This window comes from Augochlora pura, chromosome 4, assembly GCF_028453695.1.
Source record: "Augochlora pura isolate Apur16 chromosome 4, APUR_v2.2.1, whole genome shotgun sequence".
Taxonomy (NCBI): Eukaryota; Metazoa; Arthropoda; class Insecta; order Hymenoptera; family Halictidae; genus Augochlora; species Augochlora pura.
In genome coordinates this window covers 24,248,231-24,269,642 of record NC_135775.1, presented here as the reverse complement: position 1 = coordinate 24,269,642, position 21,412 = coordinate 24,248,231, and the positions used below count along the sequence as shown (strand labels likewise).

At 40.9% G+C, this 21,412-nt stretch overlaps 1 long non-coding RNA gene across 1 annotated transcript in view; it reads left to right on the top strand.

Moving 5' to 3' along the window:
• The window catches only part of LOC144468538 (uncharacterized), a 48,294-nt gene extending 27,405 nt beyond the window's left edge, over nucleotides 1-20,889 (top strand). The window contains exons 2-4 of the long non-coding RNA XR_013493827.1: nucleotides 11,814-11,965; nucleotides 20,644-20,756; nucleotides 20,848-20,889. This is a non-coding gene — a long non-coding RNA (uncharacterized LOC144468538). The remainder of the gene's footprint in view (nucleotides 1-11,813; nucleotides 11,966-20,643; nucleotides 20,757-20,847) is intronic.
• Nucleotides 20,890-21,412: the final 523 nt, after the last annotated feature.

The window sequence follows — 21,412 nt, the reverse complement described above, 5'->3', positions numbered from 1 at the left end:
TTAACCCTTTGGAGAAGAGTGGCGATTCTAAAAGGCGCTGCTAAGAATTATAATGCGACATTTCGAAATATATTTTTTAGCAACTTATTTTGTAGGTTTATTATCTAAATATACGAATTTTAGAATTTTAATATGATTAAATTATACACTCGTTTATGCTACAAGAAATGTTGTATCAAAATAGTTGGTAATTTACTGATATAAGTCTGATTTATTCTTTAGCCATTTAATTCAATTTAGAAGTGAATATTTAATTAATACTGTCAGACATTGTCTGCAAATTTATATTCAATTATATTTTATTTCTACGTCGAGCAATAGAATTCCCCAGGCGTTACCTAGCAAACCAATCACTCAATAAAATTTATATCGCTCAGCATAATTATGAAAAGAATTCCTCACCCATTCTCTGGTAAATAAATCTCTCCACCATTCCAATAAAATTTATACCTCTCTAAAAATTAATACCTCCTACCCTAATTAAAAACAGAATTCCTCTGCCAACCAAAATCAACCTCCCTATCATCTCGGTAAAATTAATATCGCTCAGCCCAATTATAAAAAGAATTCCTCACTCATTAAATAAATCAATAAATCCCTCCACCATCCCAACAAAATTTATATCTCTCTCAAAATTCACATCTCTCAGCCTAATTATAAAAAGAACATCTCCGCCATTCCCCAACAAACAAATCCCTCCACAATCCCAACAAAAATCTCTCTCAAAATTTATCTCTCAGCCTAATTCTAAAAAGAATTCCTCAGCCATTCTTTAGAAAACGAATCTCTCCGACATTCCAACAAACTTTATATCGCTTAGCCTAATTACGAAAAGAATTTGTCAGCCATTGTCTAGTAAATAAATCTCTCTGTCATCTCAGCAAAATTCACATCTCTCAGCCTAATTATAAAAAGAATATCTCCGCCATTCCCCGGCAAACAAATCCCACCACAATCCCAACGAAATAGCAATCCCGCGGCCTAATCCTAAACAAAATATAAACGCAACGGAATCCGGAATCTCGACGGTGCTCGCAACGGCTGACGAATATCCCCCGCCGAGTTTCGCATGCAGGGCGGCGGCAGACAAAACGGGAGTGCGATTATGTCACGGACGCAGGCGGCCGCGTACGCGTACGCTTGCATTATCCGTGCAGGCGAAAGGTTTAGATACCGTTCGCATTGTCGTGCCGGTGGTCACGGATCGTCGATCCTTCCGGTCCGGCTTTCACCGTTAAGGCTCATCCTGAATGCTCTTTCGAGCGAGACAGATTGTTCCAACGCTTATTGTTCTCGTGCGACGTAAATCAAGCCGGCCGATCGGGAACAGTATAACCCTCTCCTCCTCCCTCCTCCTCCTCCTCCTCCTCCTCACCTTCTCCGATCGTGAATTCCGTCTTCGGCGCGCCGTCTTATCGGATAAACATCTTCATAGATCTCTCGTCGTGCACGCGGCGAGGGTCTGGCCTGTTCTGAAAAAATTGCTTCCCGCATGCCTGGGCACGGGGTGTCGCGTAACCTGACTCACAATGCCCCTAATCCGACGATTTCACACGAAAAATCGCGACTGCGAGCTCGATGGGAGCGGTATTCTATCCGGAATATACTTTCACCGGGGAGAAAGCTGATGAATCGATTCTGAAAATTTGGGATCCGATCGCGTGGAATAATTTAGAGTTTGAGCTTGGCTTGGTTGTTAATAATTGTGTATTATATGTTGAATTTAATTAAATTATATTGTCAGGTATATTATATGGTATTGGGTTGGTAGCTGAGTGATTGAGGATCTTAGATGAGAAGGAAAATTCGAAATTTTTAAAAAATTTAATTCTGTCGAATTAGGCAATTTTTATATTTTTCTTTAACAGTTACAGAAATTACTATAATCTCACGATATCTTCATCCATATATTATTCATACCATTTTCGTATAAATCCAATCTCTTCATCCTTTCCAAAGCAAAACTCTCATTAAAACTCAACAATTTTATTCCCAAACAGCAACAAACCCCCTTCGAGCAGCATTTCATTTCCCGCCATTAGCTAAACCCTTCGACGAAAGAGTACATCGAGCAACGATCGACGAAGACGAGGGGATGGATTGTCTCCGCAAGTTCCACAAAAGTCTCCGTGTTCCATAACATTATTTCCGATCGGCGCGCAGCTCGTTTCGCAGCGAATTGTTCGCCGACGTTCTTTGTCTTTGCGCGAGGAAGGAGCGTCACTCCGCTTTGGATCTCCCGGATCCACGGTTGATTTTACAAGAACGCTTTCCGCGATAAGAGAGCGAAGAAGCTCGAACCGTGGAGAGACAATGCGACGACATCCGGCGCAACGATGTTTAACATCGCGACGACATATACTATATATTCGGGGAGGAGCCGACTGTCGTGCTGAACAACGTTCAGGGAAAGTTTGCCAGCGACGGAAAGCGCCGATGGATGCTGCGGTCTCTCGAGTCGTCGACAATAATTCCTCTTAGCGTCTTTGCGTTCCGATGAGGGGGGTAGGCAGAGGCTGTTCGGGATTAATGAACACGTACCTCTAATTCGACGACCTCAGTGAGTCACTGTGCAAGCGACCCGCGATCGATTCTACGCGACACCGGGGCGGAAGCAAACAGCGAACGGGGGAGGGCGGGGGAGAGAGGGGGAGACACAGAGAGAGAGAGAGAGAGAAACAGAGAAAGAGCAATCGAGAGAGAGAGAGAAATAGAGAAATAGCGATCAAGAGAAAAAAAGAGAAATAGAAAAAGAGCGACCAAGAGAGAAAAATAGAAAGAGCGATCAAGAGAAAGAGAGAGAGAAATAGAGAAAGAGCGACCAAGAGAGAAAAATAGAAAGAGCGATCAAGAGAAAGAGAGAGAGAAATAGAGAAAGAGCGATCAAGAGAGAAAAATAGAAAGAGCGACCAAGGGAGAGAGAAATAGAGAAATAGCGATCAAGAGAGAGAGAAATAGAGCAAGAGCGATCAAGAGAGACAGAAATAGAAAAACAGCGATCAAGAGAGAGAAATAGAAAGAGCGATCAAGAGAGAAAGAGAAATAGAGAAAGAGCGATCAAGAGAGAAAGAGAAATAGAGAAAGAGCGATCAAGAGAGAAAGAGAAATAGAGAAAGAGCGACCAAGAGAGAAAAATAGAAAGAGCGATCAAGAGAGAGAAATTGCAACCAAAAAAGAGAAAGAGAAATAGCGACCAAGAGAGAGAAAGCGACAGAGAAAAAGAGCGCGACCAAGAGAAGCCTAAAGAAAGAGCGACTAAAAGCGATCAAGAGCGACCAGGAGAGGCGGCGAGGGGGTAAAGGGGCGAAGAAGGAGGGTATTCGTGGGAGCGTGCACGAGCGGCGAACAATCGATACAATTACGGCGCGAGCAAGCTTTTAATTACAGCCGCGCGTAACTCCGCTTACTCAATACGTTCTCGCGCGCGCAGAAAAGCGACTGCCGGGGAGTCTTTCGACCGGGCTTGTCCTTTGTGCCACCGAGCACTTCTCATTTTTTCTGCCGCCCCGCTGTGGGACAAATGGGCAATCTGCGTGGTAAAAAAAAAGTCATGTCAAGGGAGACGGATAGATATCACCTATTTTTTTTCTCTTCCTTTTATTTATTGCGCTCCTGGAAACGCGTGGGTTAATGACGTCAAAGCAACTGGTACAAGTATAGTACATATATATATAGTAAAATAACTTGACAGTGCATATATATAATTTTTAGTATTAAAAATTATGTGTACGATGTGTAGACACGTCATAAGGAAATTGCAATTTTGTATTTTACAATAAAGATATTTTTATGATTTAGAATAAAATGGTTATGAAATATAAATATCGCACTGTTTAGGGTAATTTTAGAATAACCCTTAACCTCTTGCTGTATTGTTTTCTTCATAGTTACGATATCAAGCACTGTTTCGATTTTAATCATTTTTTGGAGAAAAAGAAACTCTGTATTTATTGTATAATAAAGTGCACATTTACTAAAATTATTAAATATTGATGGCAAGAGTACAGAATTTTATTTCGACTTAGTACAGTCATACTTAATAGGATATTACTAGAAATCCCCATCACGATGACTCTTTAAACTACGGCAAAGGGTTAAAGCGGTATTATGCGGTCGGTGAAAGCAATCTGTGTGGACTATAGTGCATGCATGCATCTATTGAGGGTCATAAGTAGGGACGATGGACGCATATTCCATCTAATAATGCTAAATGTAATTTTATATGAGAAAAATAAATACTTGCCTCTTAACAACGGCAATAAAAAAATAAAAATAATTAAAAAATCGATTCATATATCAAGAATAAGTATCGGACCTATACTAAATAGTTAATCAATTGCGCGAGCGTAAATCATCGCGTCCGCGGCGATCTCGATCGCTAATCGCGCGCAATCACTCTAAAACCCATCGTCAAAGAGTCGTCCTAACGCAAAGGGTTAAATCGGTCGTGCCGGCATAAATCATAGCCGAGTAGGATTTTGTCCTTCTGGATTCTCTGTGCGCCGATTTCCTGGTAATCGAAAGCTCGGAAGAGGAATGGAGCGGAAAGAAACGGGTCGTGGAGTTTCGGCTGCTCGCTCCGAGAGAAAACGAGAGAATCGCGGCGATGCCGGCTAACGTCGAAAACGCCGCGTTATAATTAGCGGTCGCGGGCCAGGGGCCGCTAATTAAGCCAGAAGTAGAAGAAATAAAAGCCGGAGGCCGAGGGCTTCGAGCCGGGCCACTCTTCTCGCGTGCGGCGCTCGCCGAAACACCGAACTTTACTCGGCCGTGTCCTTTCGATCCCGATTCGATTAAACCCGACACCTGCCCCTGGCGAACTTCCTGCCGCGACGATTTAATCGTGTTCCCGTCGCCGTGGCTCGCGTCCCTTAACTCCGCGGGCCGGAGAATCCTCCCGTAGGACTCGAAATGTTAATTATCGCGTGGAGACGCGCGCGGCTTTTTTTTTCGCCTCGCTTCGCCTCGTGCGCAGAGCATCGCAATTATCTGTCTTAAAACGCTTCCGCATGGTAATCAGAGTGGAAGTTCGCGAGCGCCGCGACGTACGGGAGCTCGCGAAATTAAAAGTTTGATACTGTTTCGAGGAGGTTTCCAGCGGCCGTGCAACATGATCGAGTCGCTGCTTCAGAAACAGCTCTCTGATTCTCGATGAACTGTTGAAGATAAATTGGTAAATTGTTAAGTGTGGATAAACTGTTAGAGTTTACTGAAATACTCAAAGAAGGATAGAGCTTGAAATAAAAGGTGGAGATTGGGATGAAAGGTAGAGTCTCAGAAAAAGATAGAGCTTGAAATAAAAGGTAGAGCCTCAAAAAAAGATAGCGCTTGAAATAAAAGGTAGAGCTTGAAATGAAAGGTAGAGCCTCAAAAAAAAGACAGAGCTTGAAATAAAAGGTAGAGCCTCAAGAAAAGACAGAGCTTGAAATAAAAGACAGAGTCTGAAATAAAAGGTGGAGCCCGAAATAAAAGGTGGAGCCTGAAATAAAAGGTAGACTCTCAAAAAAAAATAGAGCTTGAAATAAAAGGTACAACCTGAAAGAAAAGCTAGAGCCTCAAAAAAGACGCAGCCTGAAATGAGGTAGGAGCCTGTAACGAGGCAGCTTCTTGTTTCGGCCGTTCAAAGAACAGCGGCCGTCCACGTTCTCCCCCGCGCCGACGTACACCCGCATTAATATTCATGAGCAGCCGGTAGAATCCGCTTAATTATCGCAACAGTATACCGTTCTGGTAATCTCACGGGCGCGAACACCATATAACCCCCTGTTCACCGCGAAGAGGAAAGAAGCCATTCGCCGCGGTCGCGAACTCTTCGTCGATTCTTGTTAGCCGCGAGAATCTCGATCGCATCGAGATTCCCTCGAGACAATGAATCAAAGCGATCAAGGAAATTAAATCTTTGCACTTCGAAGCCATTTTAACTGTAGATATAAAATTATTTTTCGCATGAAATCATCTTTTGCAAGATTCAAAGCGATCGCGGAAATTAAAGAACCTTTTCGATTCTAGTAGATTTGGTATAAATATTAATTTCATTAGTTTTATGCGATGTCTATTAGAAAATTAAAATTTCTATTAGCTTGTATATTCTCGCGAGAATTATTATTAAAAATGCTGGGTGGGGTTCGATCAGTTATGATCGCGATTCAAGCATTTTTATGAAAAGACTAGAGAGCCTCTTCTACCTCAATAAATTAAGCACGATCTTCCACTTCTACGATTTCAATTGATCTTTATTTTAAAACATGAAGGCACGTCTCTATTCAAGAATTATTATTAAAAATTCTGGTTTGGTATTCATTAAAATATTATCGCGATTCAATCGTCTTTTCAAAAAGTTCATGAAAACCACCTTTTATCCTAATAAATTTAGCACAACGACCTACTTCTACGATTTTAAACGATCTAGAATATTAAGCGACGTCTTCACTCGAGATTTATTATTAAAAATGCCGATCTGGTGTTCAGTAAATTATGATCGCGATTCAAATATCTTCTCAAAGGGTTTATACACCTCCTTGTACTCTAATAAATTTAGCACAACCATCCACTTTCACGATTTCAAATGATATCTATTATAAAAGATTGAGCAACGTCTCCACTCCAGAATTATTATTAAAAATGCTGTTTTGCTATTCATTAAATTATCATCAAGATTCAAATATCTTCTTAGGGGTTTATAGAACCTTTAGTCTAATAAATTAAGCACAACCATCCATTTCCAGGATTTCAAATGTTATCTATTATAAAACATTGAACCACATCTCCACTCAGAAATTATTATTAAAAATACCAGTTTAGGCTTCGTCCAATTTCAATCGCGATTTTGTAATAACTCCAGCCAAGCCTCCTCCAGCTAAATAAATTTATCTCCCACTCGTATAATATCCAGCATCATCTCAGATAATAAAAATCGCAGCTGAACATCGCCGCTGCGACAGATTCCCCAAAGCCTCTTATGCCGCGTCCGCACGAGAGCCATTAACCGAGAGAAGAATGTCTCCCCGTCGTCCATAATATATTAAGGGAAATGATATTCTTCTCCGGCTCCCATTCGACGTCTGATTCCCATTAGTGAGTTTTCGCCGTGAAACGTATCAAGGTCGGGCCGCAGAAGGGCTTTGGATAGGCAGGATCTCTAACGTCGCGAGGAGAGTCCCTTTTCTTCGCTTTGTCGGCCGATGGATGCGTCTACCGAAAAGGATATGTGGCGGGTGGTGGCCCATTGAGAAACGTCGTACAATGGCGCCGCGAGAGGGGGGGGCCCCGTAAATACAAATTACATCGGCATTACCTTGCCATTCTGTGCCGGGACAGGCACCGTTCATACCACGAATTACCGGGGGATCTCGCGATCGGACGAGCGGCGTCCGACTTTCTCCGGTCAACGTCACCGCGGCCTTTTACTAGACTATAGTCTTTCGCACCGTGGCATACTAAGCGGCGATTTAATGAGTTTATTGCATCTTCGTTCTTCACCGTGTTCCTTTGCTCATTTACCATCGAAGAGAACTTTTAGTTTAGTAATACTTTTTTAGTAGATTTCTAGTGAATTTTATATTGTTTAAATTTTGTGGTATTTTTATGTTTATTCTTTTCGTTTGTGTATGGGAAAAATTTGTGAAGAGTTAAGGTTAGATGTTCGATTATGAAATTTATTTGAGAATGATAATTAAATGTGGATTTCTTTTGATAAGAAATTGATAGCTTGGAATTAGGTTTTCTCTAATTTGAATCTATGTATTGCTGTTTTTAAATATTGTATAAATTTTATATTTCTATATATACGCTTCAAATAAAAATATAAATTAAATCTTTGTTTGATTTAGAAATATTAGAACCATTATTTAGTCACTACTTTTTAACTCGACCCTTTGTCAAAAATAATTCTTATACCCAGAGACTTCATATTAAAAAGTATAACAGACTTTGTATTTAAAGATTATGACAGGCTTTATATTTAAAAAATTATAACAGCCTTTATTTTTAAAAAATGATTGAAAGCCTTGGCACAAGAATTAATCTCGCACGCATAAAATACCCTCTGCACATAAAATACATATACCACAAACCAGAAAAATTATTTCACATCTGCAGTTAAAATGCTTTGAAGAGCAAAGGGTTGAAATCACGAATAAAGCTCCTCGAAGCATTCTTTTCCCAAAGAAGGAGAAACGTTGGATGGAAATTGAATATCGAGTGTTTCTCGGCTCGATCCCTGGCAGTAACATTCGCACGGCGACCTTGAGGGCCGATGAAGACGTACCAGTTTCCCGGGGACAAAGAAATCGTCGCTCCGCATGGGGCTTTGTCACGATATCCCTCGGCTAGATGAAACTGTCACACGCTGAACTCCCTCTCCCTCTCTCTCTCTCTCTCTTTCTCTCCCGCCGGGCCGGCGAGAAAGGGATCGACAAACTGGTATACCACGTCCATTTCGGAATTGAACGGTGGGGGGTCGTGGGTCACGTTCGCAACTTCGCCGTGGCTCGGGATAAACGTGACAACAGCACTCGCGTCTGCCCTACGTCCGTATACGAAATTACTGGCTTATTTTGAAACGCGTCCCGTGCCCCGTTGCTCAAAGTGTCTGCTCGTGAAGCACCGCCGAACGAGATTCCGGCTGGTTACAGTTCCCGCGATTGTTATCTCTGTCCACTGTCAGATTTACATCGTGTCCACCTCATCCCCCCCCCCCCCCACCACCACCACTACCCTTTCGAGCCTTTTGTTCCATCTACGGACCGACGTATCGACGCTCCGCTAGCTCGACTGGAATTAATTCCACGGGATTTCATTAACCTCCGACCGACGTCGAGTTCCCTGGAAATTCGTGGATGTTTAGATTGTTTTCTGAAACAGGTTTATAAAGATTCGTTTTATTTATATTAATTTTCTCTTGTTGTAAAATTTACAGTTTCTCCTTTGCGTTTGATCGTTTTATTTTTATTCTGGAACGATGGTTTATTTTGGTATTAATTGAGAAATAGCAAATTTGATGTAAGTTCGGGGGAATATTCTTTGATGCAATAAAGTTAATTAAGAAGTGGTTGCGATTTTTAGTGGGTTTAAGAAATGTTGGATGGATATAGAAATTTATAGACCGGTCGTTATAGGAAATAAAAATATTTAAAACTTGATAGACTAGTCGTCGAGTCAAATAAAAATATTGTATATAGAAATTTATAGAGTTGTAGTGTTGAATAAAAATATATCACAGTCTATGTAGTAAGTGTAAAACTGAATAAAAATACATGAAAGTCTGTAGAGTAACTATTGCAAAAATAAAAGTACGTAAAAATATACAGACTAGCCATCGTGCCAAATAAAAATATATGAACATCTGTAAACTACCTATCTTGTCAAATAGAAATACCTAAAAATCTGCTGACTATCTATCTCGTCAAATAAAAATACATAAAAATCTGTAAACTATCTATCTCGTCAAATAAAAATACATAAAAATCTGTAAACTATCTACCTCGTCAAATAAAAATACCTAAAAATCAGCAAACAATCCACCACACCAAATAAACCCATACAAAAGTCATCCCCCTAATCGCCACACAAAATAAAAACACACAAAAAATCCGCAAACTATCCACGACGCCAAATAAAAATACATAAAAATCCGCAACCTAGCCATCACGTCAAATAAAAGCGCGCAAAAGTCTGCAAACCACCCCCTCGCGCAAAATAAAAACACAATAAACAAAAGAATACGCCATCGCGCCGAATAAAAATACAAAGAAGCCCGCGCGCGAAATGAAGGCGTGTAAAAATGGCGGCCGTCGCTTCGAATAAAAACCTGTGAAAATGCGGGGATTAATAATCGGGCAACGTAGAAGCGCATAAAAATCTGGCGACTTTATGCAAAATGCATAAAAGTTTGCAAGCTTCGCACCGGCCATCGCAGAGACGCGTAAAATTGCCCCTAACGGAAACTAAAATAACAATACCGCGAAATTAGCTCAGCACGCGAGCTCGCTTCTAAATAATTTATCGAAGGGTCGACGATTCTCGGAAAAATTCGGCAGATCCTCCACTCGATACTTTCACGATGTTGTCGAATGTTTGCGGACATCCGGCGCTGCGCGACGAGCTCGACAACCCTTGTTTACCGAGCTGTCGGCAAGTTAACCCTTTGCAGTCGAGCGGTGACTGCGAGGCGCCGTAAAATTCTTCTATCACGTTGCAAAATTATTTCTATGATTTAACCCTTTGCGGTCGAATGGCGCCTCTAAATATTACCATGCCACGTTTTAAAATAATCTTTATCAAATTCACTAATATTTAAAAAATTGTTCATAATTTTATGTCATAAATCTGTTACATAAGTCATAAAATTCAATTTTATAATGAATAAAATGCTCCGGATTATATAAAATTGGAACACTGTAAGTCTGAAGAAATATTTTGGATTTCCAGTGAAAATAGCTGCGACTACAAAGGGTTAACAAATTTCTATAGTAATAAACTTTGCATTTTGAAAATTTTTTAAGGTTATGTTATATTGATACGAATGACAAGAATCAATTACATAAGCATAAAATTCCTTTTATTATATAAAATAAAAATAAATACTATAAGCCAGAGAAATGACTTCAGATTTCCAGTTGAAATGGCTTCGAGGCGCAAAGGGTTAATGTCATTACGCCTCGAAGCTACGTTCACAGGTACACCAATGCATCAACAGAGACACCGACACGATGACTCGGATCCCCTAAAAACTGCACCGGCCACCCTAACACAGAGGGTTGCGCGTGCCCTGCTCGTCCACCGCGTTCCCCTAAATGGAACCCGATATTCGATCGTCATAATTTATCATTACACACGGCGAAGGACGCGCTCGATAAATTCTCCCGGACTTTTCGACGAGGTTCCGCGTTGATTTATGCGTCCTGGCGATCTCGCGCGCGCCCGATGAGTCAACGTTTCGTCCGCGATTCGCGACGGTGTGTCACAGCGAGCCTGTGTCCGGAAGCCGGTAATTATGGGCGACGGGAAAAGGAAGGAACTTTTATTTAGATAAACGATTGGAAATAACGGGCTTCTCTGTTCGCCGCCAGAGAATTTTAATTGGAGTTTAATTGGCCGAGTGTGCGCGCGCGCGCCTGAAGCCGCCGCGTTTTAGGCGAATTATTTAGGGTAGTTCGCGGAGATCTCGCATTATTTTCGCGGTTCGTTTCGTTGTATTCGTTTGAGAACTCGTTTATTTCTTGGTCTAAATAACAAGCTTTCTTTATTAATTATCTGTGACTATACTTTTCATTTTCTTTATGCTCTGTTTTTATATATAATATCTTTGGACAGTTTATGGTTTAACAGGTTCGTATTCACTGTCACTGTGATATTTTACTTGTGCATAAAAAGATATTAAAATGTGATATTAAAATATTCAAAGGCCTGATAAAATCTCGCGAATGTGTTAATGAAGGTGTTTATTATTTAATAAAATTACTGTTTGATAGAGTATACTCCTGACGAAGGTATGGCAACGTTTATGCCAAGTATACTCATCACCTAACTAGTTAACATTGCAACAATCATCAAAAGTGCACGAAATCACCGGCGCAGTCGCGTTTAAAAAATAATTCTGCGCGAAATCTCGCAGATTGAAGAAAGTCTGTGCTTTTTATCGACGACAGACAGACAACATCTCGACGAGTCTCCGGATCGAACTCTTCACCCTTTCGACGAAGTCACCCTTTTAATATTAATTCTAAAAAATATTTGTCGGTGTTTAATCGCCGTGGTGAGCCGTGCGGGTTCGTTTCTCGACCAGAGATCTAGAGTGTGACGTGAAATTTCAGATGGTCCCTTTATCCTACGTGGCAATAGAAGCACCACTGTGAAGGACCACTCAGAAAAATGAGCGCAGCCGTAGAAAACGGCGTGGAGGCCGCGAAGCCGCGCGGCGTTTTCTCGAAGGCGTTCGCTAAACGGGCGCAGCCCTTCGAGGAAGGTGAGTCTGGTGAGACGCACAGAAACGGTACCAGGGATTATTATTTCATTGGCGCACATGGGGCTTTTCTGGTGATTGGTTCCCCGTATCGTAGCACAACCCCCTCAAACCCCCTCCCCCTCCGTTCGAGCACGACTAATTAATATGGTGGAGGTTCGTCGTTGCTCGATTCTCACGGCGTACCTGTTCTAGTCCTGACACCTGTATCCGTACTCACAATCGTTTTATCTCGCGGGTATAGCGAACAGCGAGACCCTAATCAAGCGTGTCGATTGTACGAATTTCAAGATTTTGCACGTTTTATGGAGATTAATATCATTTTTCAGAGCAATTGTAGCAGGTTTCTGGAATTTTTGTTTGTCTAATAACGTAAATCGAGTGGCAAATTATTGCGATCGAGTTTGTTGTGTAATAAGATTAGAATAAGATGCTGCGTGTTAATGGTAGAAAAATTCTTTGGTGCGGATCTTGTCTTTATTAATAATATAATTTCGTAAAGTCTGCGGAGTCGGTTCAATTTATTAGAGAACTTCGAAGGAGGAAAAGGGGCTCTAATTTTTAATTTTTCTTTAGGATAAAAAATAATCTCTGGAAAATAAACTATGGGGGTTTAAAAGCGGAAGCTTCGAGCTTTAAAATGAGCTATAGTAGATGTTCGTACGATTTTTTCCCTCGAAGTTATAGCAATTCCAAGATCAGCAATTTTCCGTTCACCATCAATCTACTATTCTTCATCTATTAAATCGATTAAAAATTATTATTTGGTTTTTATAATTTGCAATCGGTGCAGACAATTTTTTTATATCGCGTAATAGTCCTCGGTATAATTATTACAATTTTAAAGTATGGCTATATGTTAGGAGATATGGCATTCCTACGATTCCAATGGAAATCGCGCGCGTCCGATTATATGCCGTAGCCAAAGGGTTAGAGAGCATCTCGTTCGGAAAGGTGTCAACGTAGATTCCGCGCGGCGATCGTATTTACATCCACGCGCACTTTTCGAGGCCGCGGGGCCCTCGGCGATATTGAACAGGCATTCAGTTTTCGCGGACGCTCGTAAAGAATAGCTATTCCGCTGCGTACGCGCATAATACGGGGCCCATCCCATATATCAGGCTAACCCCTTCGCGGTTCCCCCCCGGCCGGTATCATAGCGACCTCGTGCTGGAAGCGCACTTAACGTGCTCGCGTGTTTGCACGTAGACCTATATACCACCTGGCTAGGGTCGGCCCCGGCTCCGGCGCGCTTTAATGCGCATACCTGGCCGTAACCCGATGCGCCTCGGTACCGCCCAGCGATGGGACTCCAAGACGCGCGAGCGCGATCCTCTCGCGAATCGTTCGCCTAAGAGTACGAAACGCGTCGGGGGCCACTCGAGGATGCTCGAGCACTCGGATCGATACGGATTGGAAAATCTCGAAAGCTATCGCCGCGAGGAAATCGGGCCAATCTCGGAAAGTCTTGGGCAATTTGGAAGAGTCCGGAGCTGGGGTAGTTTCGGGACACTTAGGCTCGAAGGTGTCGAAATTGTTAGGGGATTTCCAAGTTGGTATTGGAGGACATGAAATTCCGTGGGATATCGGGAGTATTGTAAATCTTGAAGTGGCGGAGCCTTGGAAGTGTTTGGAAATGGTGGGGGTGGGGAGATATTGAGTCTTGGAAAATGATGAGTCTTAGAAAATTTTTAACCAGGTTAATTTTGAGTCTTGGAAAGTCTTGAGTCCTGGAAAAGCTTCAGTCTTGGAAAAACGGTAGGGTTATAATATCTTGAGTCATGGAAAATTTGATTTTTGGAAAAACTTGAGTCATTGAAAAACTTTGAATTTTGAAAAATATTGAGTCTTGGAAAATCTAAAGTCTTTAAAAATCTAGTGTTATTAATTCTTGAAATTTTCAAAATCTCGAGTCTTGGAAAATCTTGAGTTTTAGAAAATTTAGAGTCTTGGAAAATCTAGAGTCTTGGAAAACCTGGAGTTTTGGAAAATCTTGAGCCTTTTAAAATTTTGAATCATTGAAAATCTAAAGTCTTGGAAAATCTAGTCATATTAATTCTTGAAATTTCCAAAATTTCGAGTCTTGGAAAATCTTGAGTCTTAGAAAATCTTGAGTCTTAGAAAATCTAGAGTCTTGGAAAACCAGGAGTCTTGGAAAATCTTGAGCCTTTTAAAATTTTGAATCATTGGAAATCTAAAGTCTTGGAAAATCTAAACTCTTTAAAAATCTAGAGTCTTGGAAAATCTAAAGTCTTCAAAAATCTCATTAATTCTCGAGCCTCCCAGAAATCTCGAGAATTCCAAAATTCCTTCCATCCGCGGAAACAAATCGATCGTCTAAATCGAATAATGCCTCTCCGACACCGCTACGGCTCCTGGAATTCAATAGGAGATAATTTCGGATCACCGGAGGATCCCCAATTTAACTCAGAATATCCTCCGACAGCCACCGAATCTCCAAGTTATTGATTCAATTCCGGGAACGTTCCAGGCACACGTGTAACTTGCCAATTCCTATACAAATACTCTGCGCCCGGGCCTCAAACATAGCTGTTGCACCGGCGGCGGCGCCCGCGCATTAATTCCATTATTAGGTCCGATCGCCGATAGCGATACGCCTACCGGATAATATCGTGGAACTTCTAACGTCGTCGTCTATTCCCAGGCGAACTTTCCTTAATTCTATTACCGTATTCCGACGAAACACGCGCCGCCGCACCGCGTGGGAATCATTAATAACAAAGAAAAGTGTATTCTAATTAAGAACGATGCGAACCTACCCGGTCCGCCGAGTGCTGTTCCAGTCGATTCCAAATCCAAGCCGCCTATAAATCCCACGAAAATCGAAGCGAACGATTCACTAAATAATATATAATATATAATTTTTAGACATCGAAGAAGAGAGTGGATTCTATAGTGTAAAATAAAATTATTTTTGCCCAAAAATTTAAACTCTTGTGCGGGTAACAATATTTTATTAAATTACTAAAATTAGTAACTATTGCTAGTACAATATTACTAAATTACTACTACTACACTGTGCTGTTATTTAAAATTTAAAACAAGCGCTTAAAATATATAATTTCTTGAATATCAAAGAAGAGAGTTCTATGCTATGAAATAAATTTTTCTTTCTGTCTATAAAATTGAAAACTCACACCCCCATATTAACAACAATTGACACGCCACTACGACTATAAAAAAATCCAGCATAACCTATAAATCCTCCTTCGCGACAAAATATTCCCAGAGAAGGTAGCACCTTCAAAGAATTCTCCCGCGATCCTCGAGATTTCCTCGCCGCTCGGCTAATTTTTTCATAAACTTCGGAGCAACAAGCCGCGGTATCGTTTCGGGCCGGTGTCACGTTTGATAAGTGTTTTAATACTTAAGCACGCGCGCTCGCCCCGGCGATACGCCCGTGAATTTTTCAGCGACAATTTAGCTCTCTCTCTCTCTCACTCACTCGCGGCTGCGCAGACCGCCGTTTCCCGGTTAAATTCATTTCGTTTCGCCGGAGCCGCGGAACAAATAATTCACGAGGTAATTGCGTTAAGCTTATCCGCGTTCGCGCTCGGAAGCGAACGGCCGGCGTTCCTTTCGACGACGAACCGTCGCCGCGACGTTAACGAAGCGACGAGAGAGGATAAGAAGGAATCCGTCGTCGGACGAGCCGTCGACGTTGCCGGACTACCGATTATGGTATCGGCGCAATTATAGCCGCCGGTTCACGTCGTTGCATAAATGAACCGATTACACGCGCCCCGCTCAATTATTTATTCGTAATACAGTTTGCAGCGACGACCTGTTTCCGACTGCGTCGCTGAACAAATTACCTGAAAATTACGAAGTTTAATCCGGAATGATTACCTCTGCGCGCTGTTTGAAACTGGGTCAGTGAAAATGTTTCGTACGATGCATGTGGACATTATAAGGGTCTCGAGGTTTTTATATTTGTTAAAAAAGGTTGCAGGAAGTCTGAGGGATTTCTCGTTGTTATGATTATTATATCCGTCGCAGAGTATGTTAATTTAATTGCTGCACGAGTCGCAGGATTTAATTTCCAGGGTGGACCCAGTCAGGATTTAGAAGGCTATAGTTTGAGTTATTATTAGTTTCAAGTATATTATTATTATGTATTATATTATATTATATATTGTATATAATTACTATTATTATTATTATTATTATTAACATCGTCATTACATTACATTTGCAATTAAAATAGCGTCGCAAAGAATTAAAAAGACGTTCCATTTTCAACGAAATTAAAATCAGAACAATCTTCTTAATTATCCCCTGAATTGATATTGGCAACCATTAATTCGCAGTACAGTCCATGGTCCACCGACTACAGTTTGCTCTCCCGTCGATCGAAAGACCCCAGTCAGTAGAAAGACCAAACGCAGTACAAATAGTCGCGGCCGTGTTGTTCGCTGAAACGACGGAAAGTTTTCTTGAATAAATTCGGCGGCGGATGATTGGAAAATTGCAAGATGTTTAAACAGCCGGACGAAGGGGGCCGGGGATCCCGATACCGTCGGAACTCTTCGGTTTCACGGGGGGAGGGTTCGGGAAGAACCGGCAGCGGGACATAAATTTCAAATGGCGCTCCTAGGAAGCAGCGCGGAGTTTCTATTGTCCCATCGTCCACGCAGAGACGTATTGTGTGTGCTTCACCGGTCGCTCGAGCTTTCATAAATGTCGGCACGGAGCACACTCGAAAAACTCCTACCATCGCGGAGAGCCCCGCGTCGAAGTTCAATACTTGTTTCATCGTACTTTCATTTATTACCGCAGATATTAGCCCGAGAGCCGTGTTTACGGCCGACGTAGCCGCTGCCTCGTCGAACGTGATCCGTGCGCGCAGAGAATTCAATTCGCGCGATCGATTTCCCGGGGAAAATATAAAAAAATACCAGCGCGTTGCAATTTTTCGAAATCTCCGTGCGATTTTTATTAGGTTCATCGTAAATTTTATTTGTAGCTCGGGATTCGATATTGCTGAACTTTTTATAATTTATATAACATTTTTCTCTTGCGATGTTGAATTTTGATGTCGAATGTTTGAAGTGGATTCTCGAGCGAAGAGGAAGATAAGAAAATTGCTATTTTATATAAATATTATTATGATAGTATGAGATAATGATTGAATTTGTCAGCAGAGAATTTACGACTTCGAAAATTGTTTAGAAACGATTAAAAATTATTTTACTGTGTAAGATATTGCTTGATAAAATTTTCTATTAGAAATAGCACAGTTTGTACTCTGGTAAAATCCACACACTATAGAAACAATAAAATCCAAGCTGTACATAAATCTAAATATTGCAAAATCATTTCCAAAAATTCATTTAGAAACCATTAAAAATATACTCGAGCCACAATATTTAATTTTACGTTTTTTAATGCAAAGAGTTGCAACCATAATTCCAGCACAAGAAACCAATTAAAAATGCATAGCCATTTCCAAACCACAAAATACAATAAATCTTGCAAATTATAAAATACAATAAATCTTGCATATTATAAAATACAATAAATCTTGCAAATTATAAAATACAATAAATCTTGCAAATTATAAAATACAATAAACTTTGCAAATTATAAAATACAATAAATCTTGCAAATTATAAAATACAATAAACCTTGCAAATTAAAAAATACAATAAATCTTGCAAATTATAAAATCCAATAAACCTTGCAAATTATAAAATATAATAAACCTAGCAAAACAGAAAATACAATAAACCTCTTAAACCAGAAAATACAATAAACCTCTTAAACCACAAAATACAATAAATCTTTTAAACCAGAAACTACACTAAACCTTTTAAATAAACGTTGGAACGATCGTCTGAATCGAAATGAAAAGTCCAGCGATGGAGGAGAGCCGCAAGAACAACTGCGAGGCGGTATGGTAACCATAAAACCGGAGTACCGATAAAGTACGGGAACCGATCGCAGGTGGCCGTAAAATCGCGGGACCGCGTAGAAGCCGGTATAAAAATCAGGAGAGAGAGAGAGAGCAGTAAAGAAATGGTCGATGCCGAGATCACGGGACACTAAAGAAGCAATCGTTGGCGGAGCCGCAGATAGAGAGCGCGGTAGAGTATAGACGATAGAAAGATCGGAGGTCGTGGCCGATGCCGGATCGAGAGACAGGTGGAGGAGAGGTGGATTCGATCGTCGGAAGTTTCGCCGGGCCGATCTACATCAAAGAGCACTCGGAAGTCCGGACGTGATATATCGTGACGCGTCCAGGAGGACGGCCGCGGGATATGGCGTCCCCGGTCCTCTGCGCGCCCCGGGACGAGCTTCTCCAACGAACTTGTCGATAACAGTTTGGCCACCCCTCGGGCCTTCGCCGCGTTCGCGCCACGAGCACCGTGCTGCGAGAATTCAATTATCCCCGTCGTTGGGAACGACTCGGTGAAGGTAATGCGAGACGAACGAGTCGGGGAACGGAGCGACGGCCATCTTCCCGGCTGAAACAGCGACGTTTCCCTCACTTTCGCTCTCTCTTCCTGTAGCGCTATACTCTTCGCCATTGGCGATTTTTACGCGAAACAATGATTCCCTAACTCCGTGAAAAATTGTAAGAAATTAAAATTTGAGATGCATTTTATCATTTAGTAATTTTAGTAAGTTGAAAATTCTGCGACATTCGTCGATGATTCTTTACTGTTCTGTAGTTTCTTCTGATCATTTTTGTTTTATACTAGTGGTTATTTTTAATATTGAGAGAATTATTCGTTCATTTTATTCTTTGCTCATTTGTTTCCGTTACTTTAATTCTGATTGGTGGAAAAATAATATAGAAAGTAATAAATATAGTGCGGTTTATGACAAAATTGGATAAAATTTGATTTAGGAGAAAATTAAAAATTACAGAATTAAAAATTAAAAGTCACTAAAATTACAGAATCTTCGCTATCACCCTAAAACTCCTCCCTTTTACAGTACCACCCTTTCGTTAATAAACCAAAGTACTCATCACACAAATTTAAACTCTCTTATACTTAAAAAAAAGAACTATTAAAAATGTAAACATTATACCATCGAACGCGACAAATTACCCACAGAATTACCAAAAAACTAACCTAAAATCCAAATACCATACTTTACAAAACTCACCATATTCTCTAAAATCTGAAGCATCTCGCGCAAGTTTTATTACTGTAATTAACAATAGTTATTTAAACGGAAGTTTTAATATCCGTGGAACCGGAGGCTGTTTCGCCTAAGCAGGTAGTTCGGGTTCGACGTGCTCAGCGGCACGCATCCCTCGACGCGTCCCGGGATCCCGCGATCCCGGCCAGGTGTACCACGGTTAATGAGAGAATATGTAGGTCTCCGCGAAATTATGTATTAGCCTCGCGTGGCGTTGAGTACAAGATTAGGGTAATTAATAGGTCGCCGCGTATCGAAATGCTCTGTATGCATTGTGCCGGGGAAATTGCCGGTGGTGGTAATTCCGGTGTAACTGGGGGCCCGGTGTCTCCTGGCGGCGTTGTCCGGGCTGTTTATCATGGGACCGTGATTTCCTGCGGAAAGTATACTTCCCAGGGAAGTATACTTTATTTAGGTTATGTTGCCGGGGCGTAAATTCTGACGAAGAGCTTGCTCAGATTTTATTTGTATTTATTGGCTTATACTGTATCAGCCTTATACAGCAGGTTATGTTGTAAATAACACAATTTTGTATATTATATAGTATAGTAATTTATTATTAATTATTCTCTCTATATAGATTATACATAATTTTAAGAAATTGACTGTGCTATGCTTCGCATATTGCATACAATAATTATTTATTATTAATTATTCTCTCTCTATATATTTTACATAATTTTAAGAAATTGACCGCACTATGCTTTCTATATTATACAGAATAATTATTTATTATTAATTATTGTATATACGTATTTTAAGCAATTTTAAGGAATTGATTGCGCTGCGCTTCGAGTCAAAGGGTTGACGTTACCAAGAGACAATGTTAACTGTAATTATGTAAATTTGATGCGTACGACGCACCGAGCAAGACTGACTCGGCAGCTTCGTTGTTTGTATTTGCGAATACGCGTGCATTTGCGTCGCCGGTGGCTGTGGAATTAACAAACAATGTTGCCTATCCTATAATTATCAAAGAGCTGTCTTGAGCCACGGGGGTGTAGACGTTGCTACCCCGACTAGACTTCAGGCTCTTTGTTATATTATTGGCTTGTTAGGTTACTCGATCCTTCTCCTTATTTTCTGAACAATGTTTCACCGTGTTAACAATGGCAAATGGTTTGTTTTTGGGTGGCTAACTGTGTGTGCGAAATTAATGCTGGTTAAAAGTAGCATTCTGTATTGAATACTGGTGATTTTTATTAAGTGAAGCGTTATTTTGTGATGGAAATATTTTACTAACATTAATAAACATCAGAGTTGGGTGAAAAGTGGTTTGGTTAATATTGTTGGAAATTATAAATCGTTAGTTATTGTAATTGATTACGGGTTAGTTATTCATTGGTTATTTTATTATGTTTTTATTATATCTTGTAATTTTATAAATTCGATTTATTGAAGAAATTACTTTTCACCGAACTCTGATGTACGCCTTTTGCACTTTGTATAAATATTAATTAAGAACAATTCGTTGAATGAAATTCTGATGTTTCGATGATCTGTTTCAGCTCTCAACACACTAAACCGCTTGAACAAAGAAGGCGAGGCTCTCGCCCTTCAGGATGATCTTACAACGCACCCCACCTTGGCCTTGATGCGACGCATCCTCGCAGATGCACAGGTGAGTCTGTCGTATCACATAACATTTTGTAACAATTTAAAAAATTGTAAAAAATAGTTTTCTTCAAATTATAATTATTCTACGATTACAGATTAAAAACGTAGTTATTCTAAAGATAATGACAATTAGTTGAACTCGGCAATACTAACAAAACGTCAACGAATTAAATAAAATCAATAATAAATAAATAGATCGTTCTGTACTATAAAAATTCATCCCTGAAAGGGTTAAAAATCGTCATAGAATCTCAAAGACCCAAAAGATCGTCCTGCCTCGCCGTTCTCGCAGCATTGTCTTCTTTCAATGTTCAACCACGTTTGATCGTCGCTGTCGCAGACGACGAATCAACGCGCCCACCAGGTACATCGAACAATTTTTCCACGGGAAATGAAATGAAGCGCCGTCTCGTTTGGCTCTCGGCCGCGGTCCCTTTTCCCCATGGCGGACGCGGCCGCTTTCTCCGCGAGCCGGCTTTGCCGAGAGGCTCGTTGTTGCTCGCCGGCATTCAACCGAGGATGCCGCGTCCCCTATCCAACGGGGAGAAAATGATAAAAATTGAAGGAAGGCGGAGGAACACGGGCAAGAGGAGCCGGGAGGTGGAGCGGCCGCGTAATTAACGAATCCCGTCCCCGTGTAAACACATTATCCGGTAAATC